Below are 13,087 nucleotides of genomic sequence, written 5' to 3'. Positions count from 1 at the left end.
ATGTGAACATTTGCGAGGGAAGGGCAAGGCATGTGCAAACTGCAGAACAATAGAACAACGGCTGGGAATATAGTGCTGGGAAACTGGATTGTTTCCAAACTAGGGTTGGGCAGGGATGGTTGCAAACTAATGTGAAGGTTATAGATATGGTTATCATGGTTTTCCATGGGTCAAATATACACAGTAACAGAATTAACAGCTGAGGCACCAAAATGTGTGTTGGCCAGCATTATCTTTCTTAATATAGGTTTTCAGGTTGTGAATTGCACTCTGGAGGAAAATCTGAATTTTAGTAAAGCAGTCTAAATTTAGCATATTACTTCCAGGTCTTGTGCTGACGCAGTAATCAAATTTTCCTGAAAGATGGTTGGGTGGAACTAAAATATTCAAAGAGGGATGGAACTAATATGAAATGTTTATAAATAGCAAGTGTATGTACAATGGTTATTTGGCCGTATATAGAAAAAAAAATCTTTGTCCATTCACTGAAACCAGACAAGAACCAATTTATCTTCTCTACAAAACTGGTGAGTAAACTGAATTCCAAAAATTGTGCCCTCTCTGTTTTTTTTCTAAATGCTTCACATTAATACTTTCACCAAAGAGCAATATTATGGTTTAACTATGTTAATCCAGTTTTCAGCTGCTTGTACTTTTCACTGATGGTATGGTGAAGCAAAGATTCAAAGATCAAAAAATAAAAATCTCTTTATGGAAAGTTTAATGTAAATGGACACGGTTTTTATGAGAATATGGATTACAGTTTTATGAGAATATACATTTACATTGTTTCTATACGTTTATGTGCATAACCCAGGCTGAGAATTTTTTATACTGAGAGTAAAAATACTCAAAAATTAAAAAAATTGTCCCCATAGTTAGTTGACATAGTGACACTTTTGCTTTCTGGTAGATTAATGTACATAGACTTTGTTGTATGCACAAATATATTAAAATACAGTATATTAAATTACCTTCAGGATAAGTGTATAAGGTACACATGCTTCAAGTGACTTACACTATTTTGGATTTTTTAAGATTTTGGAATACCTACATTAGCATTTATATCCATAAAGAGCAGGCTTGAGCATAATTTTGGATTACATCAGAACTCGGATCTGATTTGTTAAATTTTGGCATAAGAAAGTGGGTTATGAGGCATGCAGGAAATGTGTGTGGGGTTTTAGAATTTGGAAAACATACCCATTTTTTCGGAAATGTTCTGTAACATTTGGATGTCTTCCAAGTTTGATTTTCACTATAACCATTAAGCAACTTTAGTAAAGCCAAGGGAACTGAAAGTGCTTTTAAAATCTCATTCTTTTGGCCTCCTTTTTGCTGGCATCGTCAGATGAGAGACGGTAGTCATGGTTAATCACATCTACCTTAACTGTAGTTTGGAAAGGCCAGGCCCCCAATGGTAGAGATTGCAAAAGGCCCAGCTGTAAACTACATTTCCCAGAATGCAAACCTGCTCAGTAGCCTAATGATGGCTGAAGGACCCAAATCACTGGCTGTAGAAGTCGTAATTTATAGTTAGTTTAAATATAAAATAAATAATCTGATTGAATCTTCAAAGAGGTCTAAAGTAAGCAAGCATTAAGCAAATTTTGCAAGCCAAGAGAACATAAACTGTGTGAAAAAAACAGTACCTTTACTTTGGCCCGATTGCCATGAGGAAGGCATTTTGGGAACCAGCTTTTTTTTTGGGGGGGGGGGGGATAATTGATTGATTTCCTCTATGCCAATCTCTGTGCTGGGCTATAAAAAAAGGAATGATTAGGCATGTGTGATCCAGGAAAAAAATGGCTCTAAACTCTGTTCGAAAGTAGAAGGAGCTGGTGCTTCATTTCTAAAGTCATTTCCGAATTTTGAAGCAAAAAATTTGAAACTTTCCGAAACTTCCAAATATTTGTAATTAATTCATTAATGGCGGACACACATGTGCAATAGCAAAAAACAGCACGGGGGGGGGGACATTTGGGGGACTCTCCCACCCTCAATTTTGAGGTATCTTGATATAACTTGCTACACTGGTAGAACACATTTACTACTGCTAATTCATCAAATTTCAGAACATTTCCCTTATCCCCTGATTTTTGGCGTATTTTCATTTTTATATAAAACATTTTTAATAATTGCAGAAAACTGTTCCTGGTTTGAAAGTCTTATTTCCTGTTTCATTCGGTTGTCTTTCCTTTGAAAGTCATTGTTCTACTTCAGAAACTTTGTTTTTGTGGCTGAAACTCTGTTAAATTGGTGGACACCCAGCAAACCATTTTTTTTTCCGTGTCAGGAGCAACTGGAGTTGCCCAGCAAACCATAATGTGCTATCATAACACAATGTCCCTTGCGCAAAGACAAAGTTCTGGCAGTGTAATAAAGTTCCGAAACTTTGATCCCAAAAATTTGGAAAGAACTTTAGAAACAAAGAGGCAACACCACCTACTTTTGAACACAGTTTATAAGCATTTTAATGGCCCACACATACCTAATTAAGAGATATTTTGGAGATGGAGCTCAAATCTACAAAACATGGAATTCATTTATATTTAATGTATACTTTAAATCCCTGGTTCCCAGAGTTGGGCACATGCCCCAAAGGGGTCAATTTGATTTTTAATACCTCATTTGGACTCATGCTTGACATGCTTTAGATAAATTAAAATTATGTTTTGATTATTGTTATTATATTTATTTGCATGCCATATCCCAAAACTGGAACTTATGATAGAGAAGGACAGTACATCTATTTTATTGTTTTTACTTGATAGGATTAATTGTATCTGTAATCCATTATGAGGCTTTTTTGCTGATTGGTATAATAAAAATATCTAAACAAATAATAAAAGTTCAAATAAAAAAATTAAAAAAACAAGTCATGCTTTTGGATGCTCTGACTTAAAGAATAGTTTATCCAAATTGTATTTTTTTTAAAAAATGGACATAGAATGATGGAATGGAAGAAACCAATCTGTCCTACCTGGAAGATGTAGAAGACACCCATCTGTAACAGTTTTGCTATTATGGGATAGTCTTCTTCCCTTGATTATGGAGGTTTTAAAAACAAAGAAAAATCACAAACTTAATTTTGCTGTCTTGAGTGATTTCAGTGGAAATGAAATTAAGATGGGCACAATATTGTTGGGGCTTTGTGAGTTCCTACTCCCTAGTATCTTTTCTTACACACTAGAGACACAAGATTCAAACTATAGCTTTATTACTGCGGCACAAAATTGAGGGTGACCAGCAAAGAAAAATTAGTGCCACGAGACTGAGACAGAACTTATTGAGCATTTGAACTTTTTCTTTCTTTTTGTTCTCTCTTATCAGCAGGCACAAGGGTTTATTAGCAACTTGTATTCATTTTCAGTAACTCACATTCCCTCCCCCTCTCCCCCTTCCTGCTGAGCTCTCAGTTTCCAGCTGGTATTTTTCCCTTCAAGACGCTCATCCTTGCAAGTCATCAAGCCCTCCTCTTGAACCTTTTCCTCACTTTCATCTCCGCAATTGCCTTTCCAAAACTCATACTGTGCTCTGTTTTGGCTAGCAGACTGGCAGAGTGAACTTAAAATCTTCTTTCAAATCCTCCAATGTTCCCCCTCACTACTGTCTCAATCTTCCTTTTTCAAATTTCTTAAAACTTCATTCTTATAAAATTCACTCTTATAAACTGTCATTCTCTTCAGTATTCTAAAACAAGAAGTTTACATGCTCAGTAAGAGTAAGCCAGTAGTGTTCTCTGCTGTTCTTCACACTGTTTAACACAAAAAGCCCATTATTATGTCCAAAGACCAGCTGGTATTAGGCATTTCAGGTGAATCGCTATCCATTTCTGCTTGCCGGAAACTGGAAGCCCCTCATATCCTTTTTTCCATTGCCTCCTGAAAACGTGCATGCTGCCAAATGGGCATTTTTGTTCCACATCTGAAGAAGGTGGCTCTTTTCTCCCCATTGGTGACAATGGGGAACTTACGAGACTCTACTTTCCCCTGGGAGCCTTTCTTTTCTTCCCTTCAAAGGAACCTGGGTATCAGGAAGGTTAAGAAAGCACCCTATATATCAAGCTTATTATTGGGGGGGGGGGGGGGAAGACTTCCCACAGACTCCCTTTCCATATCCTTCATTAAGACCTGGATTTAAAAAAGCATCAGAGTTACCACTCTTAAGTTTTTGGTATGGGTTTAATGTTTCTTAAAGCTATTCTATTCTAGAGAAGAGACAGGAGCACACACTTTCTTCCCTCCCAACACCAGCAGCATGCTACCCAGCTTTCCAAGGAATTTTAAGGAGGTCCGGGGAAGGAAGAGCAAACTGTGGAGCTATCCTCCCTAGACTACCTTAAAAATCCCTTCTCTTGCCTGCAAGGCTGCAATCTCCTCTCTGCTTGGGGTTTTGCTTCCATGAAGCTGTTTCTACTTTCTACTCTGTTTGCTGGGGTTACTATTATTAATAATTATTATTATCTTTTTGAAGTGTTTTCTGAAGGAGAGGAAGAGGAGGAGAAAAAGAAGCTAAAAGAGTGAAAGCCCCCAAACACGTGTGTCCACACCCTACCCACCATCCCTCAGGTCCCCAACTCCCAATCAGAATCAGGAAAATAAAGGAAAATCAAAAAGATTCAACTGTGATGCTGAATAGGGGAGGAGGAGCTGAGACAGGTTCCCACTTGCTTTTGTGTTGGGTGGGTTTTCATACCGGGAGGGCCCTTACCGTTACAGGTTCCCAGGGGCACTGAACGTACCAAGAGTACCAGAAGTATGGAAGAAAATGGAATCCACACACGACTGTAGCTGGTATGCCCCAAGAAGAGATGGAACACTCTTTTTGGGGGGATAATCGTGTCCAACACTTTACAATCCATGACCTTTGCTTCAGATTAAACAACAGTTGGTTACAAACAACATAGAAAATATTGGCACCTCTATAGTATCACTCTTGATGTCTCTCATTTTAGGAATAAGGAAGTACCAGTTGAACATATTTAAAGGAGTCTTTTCCTACTTGTAATGATGAAGATTTTCTGTCTGCTACTCCTTATGTTTGCTGCAGTTCTTTTTTCTAATGCAGGTATGTTGTTCATATCAAATACATTTCCAGATTTCAGGTGAATAGGAAAAATTATGGATAATAATCTTATTAATGGATCTGTATGTATTGTTTTGTTTTTATGATTGCATTTTTGGGCATTAAATTTTGCCAATTTTTGTAAGCCGCCGTGAGTTCCCTCGGATGAGAAGGGCGGGATATAAATTTTGTAAATAAATAAATAATAGAAAACCCTATTGACATGTAGGACTTCTATCACAAGATTACCCTAGAGTTACACTAGAAGACGAAGAAAATGCCTAGGGTTGACATATTTAAGGCATGGATAAATAAAAACAGGATATTGATCCAATGGGCACTGTGTCCTAGAAATGTTGGTTGCTAGGGTAAATGTGTGGCTGTAATCCCTCTTCCCATTTTTCTTTCATTCTCATCACCTCAGAGTATTATTCTACACTGACCACTCCAGACAAATCTCAGTGTAGAGCCATTCACAGTCTTCAGAGTAACGTATCTCCCAACTGTTCTTCTTTGGAAGAGATAGTTCAGATTATTCTTCCTGTTTGCTCACTGATTCAGCTGCCTTTAGCTTCTATCTCTTCCCTCATTCCCCCTCCCCATCCCTTGTTTGTTTCATTTGGTGTATTCTATTAATGGAGAAGGAAGGACAAACTCAGGCAAAAGCTTGAAGGATCTCCCAACTTGTGTGCTCTTCCCTTTATTGCCATTTGTCCTCTTTTTTCTCTTTATTATCTTGACATCCTTTATTTTAACTACTAACGTTATTGAAAAATTAATGTTTTTTTCTGTATAAAGGAGGAATCTTGTTGTTCTTCTTAGACATCCTTTTTAGTTTTACCTGTTGGGTTACTTCTTTTTGTTACTGAACCAGTCTTAGGAAAATATTTTCTAAATCTGTTTGTTAGTACATTAGTGTTATATATACTTAATCAATCAAAAATCTATTATATCTACTATATATCTTTATCCTTCTACTACCCAGTTTCTTTTCTATGATGGGTTTGAACCACATTAACCACCTTAACCACATATTTAACATATATGTGTATCTATTTTCAAATTCTTTGTCATCAGTTTTAAGATAACATTCTGAATCTGTTTAACACACACACACACACACACACACACACACACACACACACACACCTGTTTTCAAATTTTTTGTCACCAATTTTACCAAAAATCTATTATATCTACTATACATCTTTATCTTTTTTCTACCCAGTCTCTCTTCTATGAGGGGTTTGACCACAATAACCATCTGAAAGGGAAAAATGCCAGGGGAGATAAGCTATTTGGCCATTTAAATTTTTTTTTAAAAAGAATGCTAAATGTTATAAAGAAAACTGTGTTAAACTTGGTGAACATAATTTTGAAAACAGATTATATATATATATATATATATATATATATATATATATATATATCCATACATACGTACATACACAGTAGAGTCTCACTTATCCAAGCTTCGCTTATCCAAGTTCTTGGATTATCCAAGCCATTTTTGGGCCTGGGCTGTGGCGCAGGCTGGAGCGCAAGCCATGAATCACTGCAATGAATCACTCTGACCAGGAGGTCATGAGTTCGAGGCCCGCTCGGAGCCTATGTTTGTCATGTCTTTGTTCTATGTTAAAAGGCATTGAATGTTTGCCTATATGTGTAATGTGATCCGCCCTGAGTCCCCTTCGGGGTGAGAAGGGCGGAATATAAATGCTTTAAATAATAAATAATAATAATTTGTGTAGTCAATGTTTTCAATATATCATGATATTTTGGTGCTAAATTCGTAAATACAGTAATTACTACATAGCATTACTGCGTATTAAACTGCTTTTTCGGTCAAATTTGTTGTATAACATGATGTTTTGGTGCTTAATTTGTAAAATCATAACCTAATTTGATGTTTAATAGGCTTTTCTTTAATCCCTCCTTATTATCCAAGATATTCGCTTATCCAAGCTTCTGCTGGCCCGTTTAGCTTGGATAAGTGAGACTCTACTGTATATATAGACAGTCATACAGAATCATAATTTTATCTTAAACCTGATGACTAAGAATTTGAAAATTGATACACATATATGTTAAATAAGTGGTTAAGGTGGTCATTGTTGCACTATGGCCCTGAAGCCTCTTTTCATCACAAACCACACACTGTCCAGATGATCTAATGTAAAAGTTTATTAAAATAAGATTTTAATAAAAGCTGGTTATATGAAATGAAAGCAAGAATAAAAAATGAATCAAAGTCTAAAAATCCATACAGAGAAAGTGTCTAAAACAATTCTATTGAGATATTCCAAGATAAGGCAAATAAATCTAAGGCAGGCAAAACTATATCTTACAAGACCAGAACACAGAAACAGCTTGAAGACTTGATTACATGAATTGTAAGGCCCATGACACTGAGAGTTCTTGACCTGATTGCAGCATTGCTCTCATAAAGAGCATGCCAGCATGAAACACTTTTAAGAAGCCAAAATCCCTCCCATGAGATCATTTCTTTTGCACCTGGATTCCCATTCTTTATTCATAATTTTCTTGCAGGCCCTGTTCTTTATTTCTAATTGCAGGCCCTGTTGTCTTAGCTGCAATCTCTCTGACCCCAAGAAATATTTGTCTCCCACAGTCTGCACTTCTGGCAGGTTCCCATGGGACTGGAACTTGCCTTCACCATTATCTTGGGAACTGCCAGGAGGTTCCAAAACATTTTTCTCAAGACCCTCTCAATCTCTCCCAGCATCCCCTTCCTCATATTCTGATCACTCAGAATCTGATCAGGCTACAGCAGTCATTTGTCCCCTTGACCACACTCTTACGTTGCTTGAACACATGCATTCCAGATTTCATCTGTGAAATGTTGTAGAGTATACTGCAATCCAGAATGAGAGTTAGAGTTTAGGGAGTCATATATCATATATTATGATGCCATATTGGGTATGTTTTTTTGCAGAACTAAATATTGATGAACTAAGAGCTGAAGCAGCATGTAAATTTTTTGATGGCCTTTGTCAACCGCAGCAATGTGATTCAAACTATGTGGAGATTGGATCCTGTCGGCTAGATGTTGCTTGCTGCGTAAGGTGAGAATAATATTTCCCCAAAAAACAATGATCTCATGAATGTATATTTGTTGGAATGATGCAATGAGCACATATTTTGTAACAAACCATCTCTAAGTATTCCTTGCCTAAGAAAATACTATGATATTTGTGAAGATAGCTGTAAATTGACAAGTGACACAAAGGCAGATGTAAACACAAAATCATGTACCTAGGTAAGGCTGTGCAAAGCTTTTTTCATTTGGAGATGTGTATTGTACTGGTAATGACTGTAATAAAGATTTTGATCTGATTTGAGGTGTACATTTTTGTTAGTCCTTGTAATTCAGACAATTTTGTTAAATTTGTACTTACGAGGTAATATCCAATATGTGGGCATGGCCCATGCCAAAAATTTAAGAATTGAAACTTACTCCATACTTTTTCATTTTAGTTTTGTAAATCCCGGAAGTCAGTTTCATATTCAGTGCAAGGAAGCAACGCTGAAAGGAAAGCCAAAGGCTGTCTTAGTGCCTTGCCTTTCCTCTGTAAATTAATGAAGTCTTGGCATTAGGAGCAGGGAAAAGAGGGAGCAATGTTTTCTGGGAACAGCACAGAACTCTGGCAAATGTAGTTTGGGAAGGGAGGAGCCCTATTCCAGAGAATTCACTACTTTTAAAGTAAGGACTACACCATTAAACAGGAAATAATACTTTCAAACTAGGAACATATTGTATTTTCTTTGCTTTTTTAGCATAGGTCCACTAACTTTATTAGATTTAAGTTAAGCAATACCATTGGTACACAAACCTGATTATACAGCACAGATGTTTACATGACCCAGGTAAAGTACAATAGTTTCTGGCCAGTGGACATGCTGTAGAGCCAAGATCTTCACCTTCACCGGTAATACAGCATGCATTAGCAACTGCCAATAAAAGGAACATATTTTCTTTATTATTAAAAATGTTGTTTATAAAAACTTTGAAATAAAAACTTTGGATATGAAAGTTCCAAAATTTTGTGTGCTAAGAGTGGTAAATATGTTCTACCATTGTAGTGAGTTTCACCCCAATAGTTGTAAAAATGACAGAGAAAGGAGCCCCTGAAATTTCCCCAATTATAGTAATTATGTGCAATTACTGTAACAAAATTTCATTACGCTTGTTATAGTAATGAATTTTTCACTTACTATACTTTAGAAATACTTTAGAAACAAAACACCATGCCTCCCAGTTTTGTAATGACTTTTGAACCATTTTTAATAGATCACACATCCCTAATGTGTATGATTCGTTAATACTTATATCTAAATTACTAATTGGATAGGGATCCCCCCAAAGCATTATGAATCAAAACATAAGCCTCTGAAACATTTCAGAGAGATTGGTAAAGATTTGTTGTTTCGCAGAGTTCCAAGCAGCGTTTTTTCAATGTAACATACTCCAAGTTGTTATTGTATGGGGTGGGAGGGGCTGAGCGGGATGAGATGATTGACAAGGGCAGCTACATGCTGTTTTTTCCTTGTCAGCCAGTCAGAAAAAAACCCAAGAGGAAAGCCAATCATGTGGCTTTCTGCAAAGCTGAAAAGAGTGTTTCTCTCTAATTCTTTGTAACATTAGAGAGACAAAGTCATTCTGTGCTCATTCTGTAGTTTGGAGCTTTTCGAAAATTCTCTCAGATCTGCAAGATCCTACTTACTTGCCTGCTTCCTCTGACAGGGCCAACATTTCATTTTAAATTATGCTAATTGCTTATAACATCCTTATCAAACTGGGGCTGTAACGTGGGCAGTCCCTTTCTTCAAGCATGAGCAGAATTTCGAGACATGTAATTGGGGAAGGTGAGGATCTCTGTCACAAAGTATTTAAAAGGCTCTGCCCTAACTACATTTTCCAGAAATCTGCTTATGCCAGAAGAATGGGGTTGCCCTTGTTAAAGCCACAGTGTGATAAGGAGTTAAGTCTGATTGATATAAAAGGGATTTAGGTTAATGACATGTCCTTAAATTGAAAAAAGTCTTTAAAATCGGAGGATAAACTGGTTTTTCTGAAATTTGGCAGGCTTGCTTCCCTACCCATGTTTTCCTACAGTGCCACAATTTGAGGGGATATCTCTTGTAGTTTTTAAAAATATTTATTTGTAAAAACTTTGGAAATTTTCTAAAAATCAGTTGCTAACCTAAATGCTCTGAAATTTGGCATGCTGAAGGTTGTAAATGTTGCCTACAAGTGTGCCAAGTTTCATCCAGATAGCCATAAAAATGAAAGAGGAACAAGACTTGAAATTGTCCCCATTGCCATCAGTGGAACAAATCTTAACAAAACATTGTGTTTTCGAAGGCTTTCATGGCCGGGATCACAGTGTTGTTGTGTGTTTTCTGGGCTATATGGCCATGTTTCAGAAGTATTCTCTCCTGACATTTCACCCACATCTATGGGAGGCCTCCTCAGAGGTTGTGAGGTAACCTCACAACCTCTGAGGATGCCTGCCATAGATGTGGGCGAATCGTCAGGAGAGAATACTTCTGGAACATGGCCATACAGCCTGGAAAACACACAACAACCCTTAACAAAACAATTACAAAGCTAAGGAGATTCAGTTTACTAAACAGAACAGGACCCCTCAGAATCTTTAGGGGGGGCATCCAAATCTCCAAAACAAATTACTAATCTGATTTCATCCACTTCTCACACTTCTATACTTAGGCTGTGAAGTATAAAACCTGTTGAATGTAATATTCTGCCTTTGAATGGAATTGTAGTGTCGACTAATCAAATTTAAAACCGAGAGCACAAGCAAAAGTCTCCCATATTTATCTCATAGATTTCATCACCGCTGATAGTTTTTCCATAATAAATAGATCTGCATCAGATGAAAATGTGCATTCACTTGTGCACATCCATAGCTTGGTTTTCACAAACTGAATGCAGATTCTGTACACAGTACGAAAGCATTCAGTTGCATCTGTGTAGGAAATTAACACATCCCTAAGTCATCAACAGAATTCTAGGTACAGAAAAATAATTGTCTTACTTATATCCTTGCTGCTTATAGGTGAGAAAAGCAACTCTATGAAAACATAGGAACTCAGGAACCGCCTTGAGTCCCTCTGGGGAGAGAAGGTGGGGTAAAAATACAGATGATGATGATGATTATTATTATTATTATTTCTGAATGTGCCTTTTGTTTGTGTCACAACATGAATGAGTAAATCAAATGTAGCACAGTCATGTGTCTTTTGTCTGTGTTGTATATGTTAGTTTCTTTTATCCCACCATCGCCGGAAAGAACTGAAACTTCAGAAGTCTTTTAAAGCACACCAAATGAGTTTGGTAATGGATCAGCGTTGTATAAACATTTGTTGTTCTGTTCTTACATATAACCTTGTTGCTGCTACAAGTCACCGTTTCAATGCACAAATGCAGAGATACGTGTTACAGTATGATGTATTACAAGTTCCTAATAAGTTTACTCAGTCAATTTGAGGTTGGGTGCCATTGTAACACATAATGACTCTCAGCTGTAGCTGAGGAGTTGTGCTCTTTCGCATCTTTTTTTGTTACTAGAACATTTCAACTTTATTTCTCAAATAATAGTGTTATAACGTAATAAAATGGTTGTATTTAATATTGGTAGTAGTGATATAATAATAATAATAATTCTATTCTTATACCCCGCCCCATCTCCCCGAAGGGACTCGGGGCGGCTTACATGGGGCCAAGCCCAAACAGAACAATAAAAACAAGACAAGAAAACCAATAAAAGCAATAATCAAACCATAAAAACAAGTCATAAAAAGCACATACAAGATAAAATGTTAAAATCATGGATTAGGTTCAAAGAATCTAGGCCAAAGTGCTAAGAGTGCAAATAATCATATCATCAAGGGGAGGAAGTTAGTAGTGGTGGTGGTGAGAGGAAAATCATTGTTATTATTAATATCATCAAAACTTTAATGAACAAAAATGTATCTTTATTCTCTTCTCCAACTTAGGAAAGGATGACCAGCGCACAAGACTGCACCAATATTGAATAGGATGGAGATGCTTGGAGAAATATTTTTCCTAGGCTGTCCATAACTCTGAAAAAAATAAAATTCTGGGGCAGTGAATGTGAGCTAAGGTTTGATTTCTTTTGATGTTTCCATGGACCACATTTTCTGCTACTATTCCAGTTTCTCCCATGCATTCCCTCTTGGCAATTCAATTGAAACAGACATCATTTGCAATTATAAATTTCATGTTACTGGACATCAACTATATTTCTGGTTCCTCTGAAATTCTTATGGCAATGTTTGTATTCAGATAGATAGTGTGTGAAAAGCAAGTTTCCCATAGAAAAGAGATACTTTCATAGAATCATAGAATCATAGAATCGTAGAGTTGGAAGAGACCTCATGGGCCATCCAGTCCAACCCCCTGCAAGAAGCAGGAAAATCTCATTCAAAGCACCCCCGACAGATGGCCATTCAGCCTCTGCTTAAAAGCCTCCAAAGAAGGAGCCTCCATCATTGAGAGATTCCATGAATGCCAATGTTGAATTCTCCATCAAACAAGTGATGTATAATTCAGCATTAAATATACTTTGTTGCCTTGCATGAGGATACCAGAGGGTTTTTTTATTTTTGTTGTTGCTAAAATTGCATTTTTGCACCCAAAATGGGGTAATGGAGGCATATTTCCCTTGAGAGATTTGCAAAGCTTTATGGAGGAAAAGTAAGGAGATCCAGTCCACCAAGGTCCCCTGGGGAACTAATGTGGTTACTAGGCTTGATCGATCCACGAAAAATTTGATTCTAAACTCGTTTCAAAACTAGAGGGGGGCAGCTTTTCGTTTCTGATGGTATTTCCAAATTTGGCCCCCCAAAAAATTCGAAATTAACGAAAATTCGTTATTTTCTAAATTAATTCGTTAATGGCGGACGCGCATGCGCAATTCCCAAAAACAGCACAGAGGGAGAGGACTTTACAGGA

At 37.0% G+C, this 13,087-nt stretch overlaps 2 long non-coding RNA genes across 2 annotated transcripts in view; one reads left to right on the top strand and one right to left on the bottom strand.

Annotated features, from left to right (window-relative positions):
- The first annotated feature begins 384 nt into the window (after positions 1–384).
- LOC134296020 (uncharacterized) lies at positions 385–12,230 on the top strand. The gene is made up of 4 exons (XR_010002579.1): positions 385–527; positions 4,958–5,070; positions 8,024–8,153; positions 12,109–12,230. It is a non-coding gene; the product is annotated as an uncharacterized LOC134296020 (long non-coding RNA).
- LOC134296030 (uncharacterized) overlaps positions 8,776–13,087 on the bottom strand; it is a 28,644-nt gene continuing 24,332 nt past the window's right edge. The window contains exon 3 of the long non-coding RNA XR_010002593.1: positions 8,776–9,039. This is a non-coding gene — a long non-coding RNA (uncharacterized LOC134296030). The remainder of the gene's footprint in view (positions 9,040–13,087) is intronic.

Source organism: Anolis carolinensis, chromosome 1, assembly GCF_035594765.1.
Source record: "Anolis carolinensis isolate JA03-04 chromosome 1, rAnoCar3.1.pri, whole genome shotgun sequence".
Lineage (NCBI taxonomy): Eukaryota > Metazoa > Chordata > Lepidosauria > Squamata > Dactyloidae > Anolis > Anolis carolinensis.
Note: the sequence above shows the minus strand (reverse complement) of the source record. Positions and strands in the feature narration are given on the sequence as shown.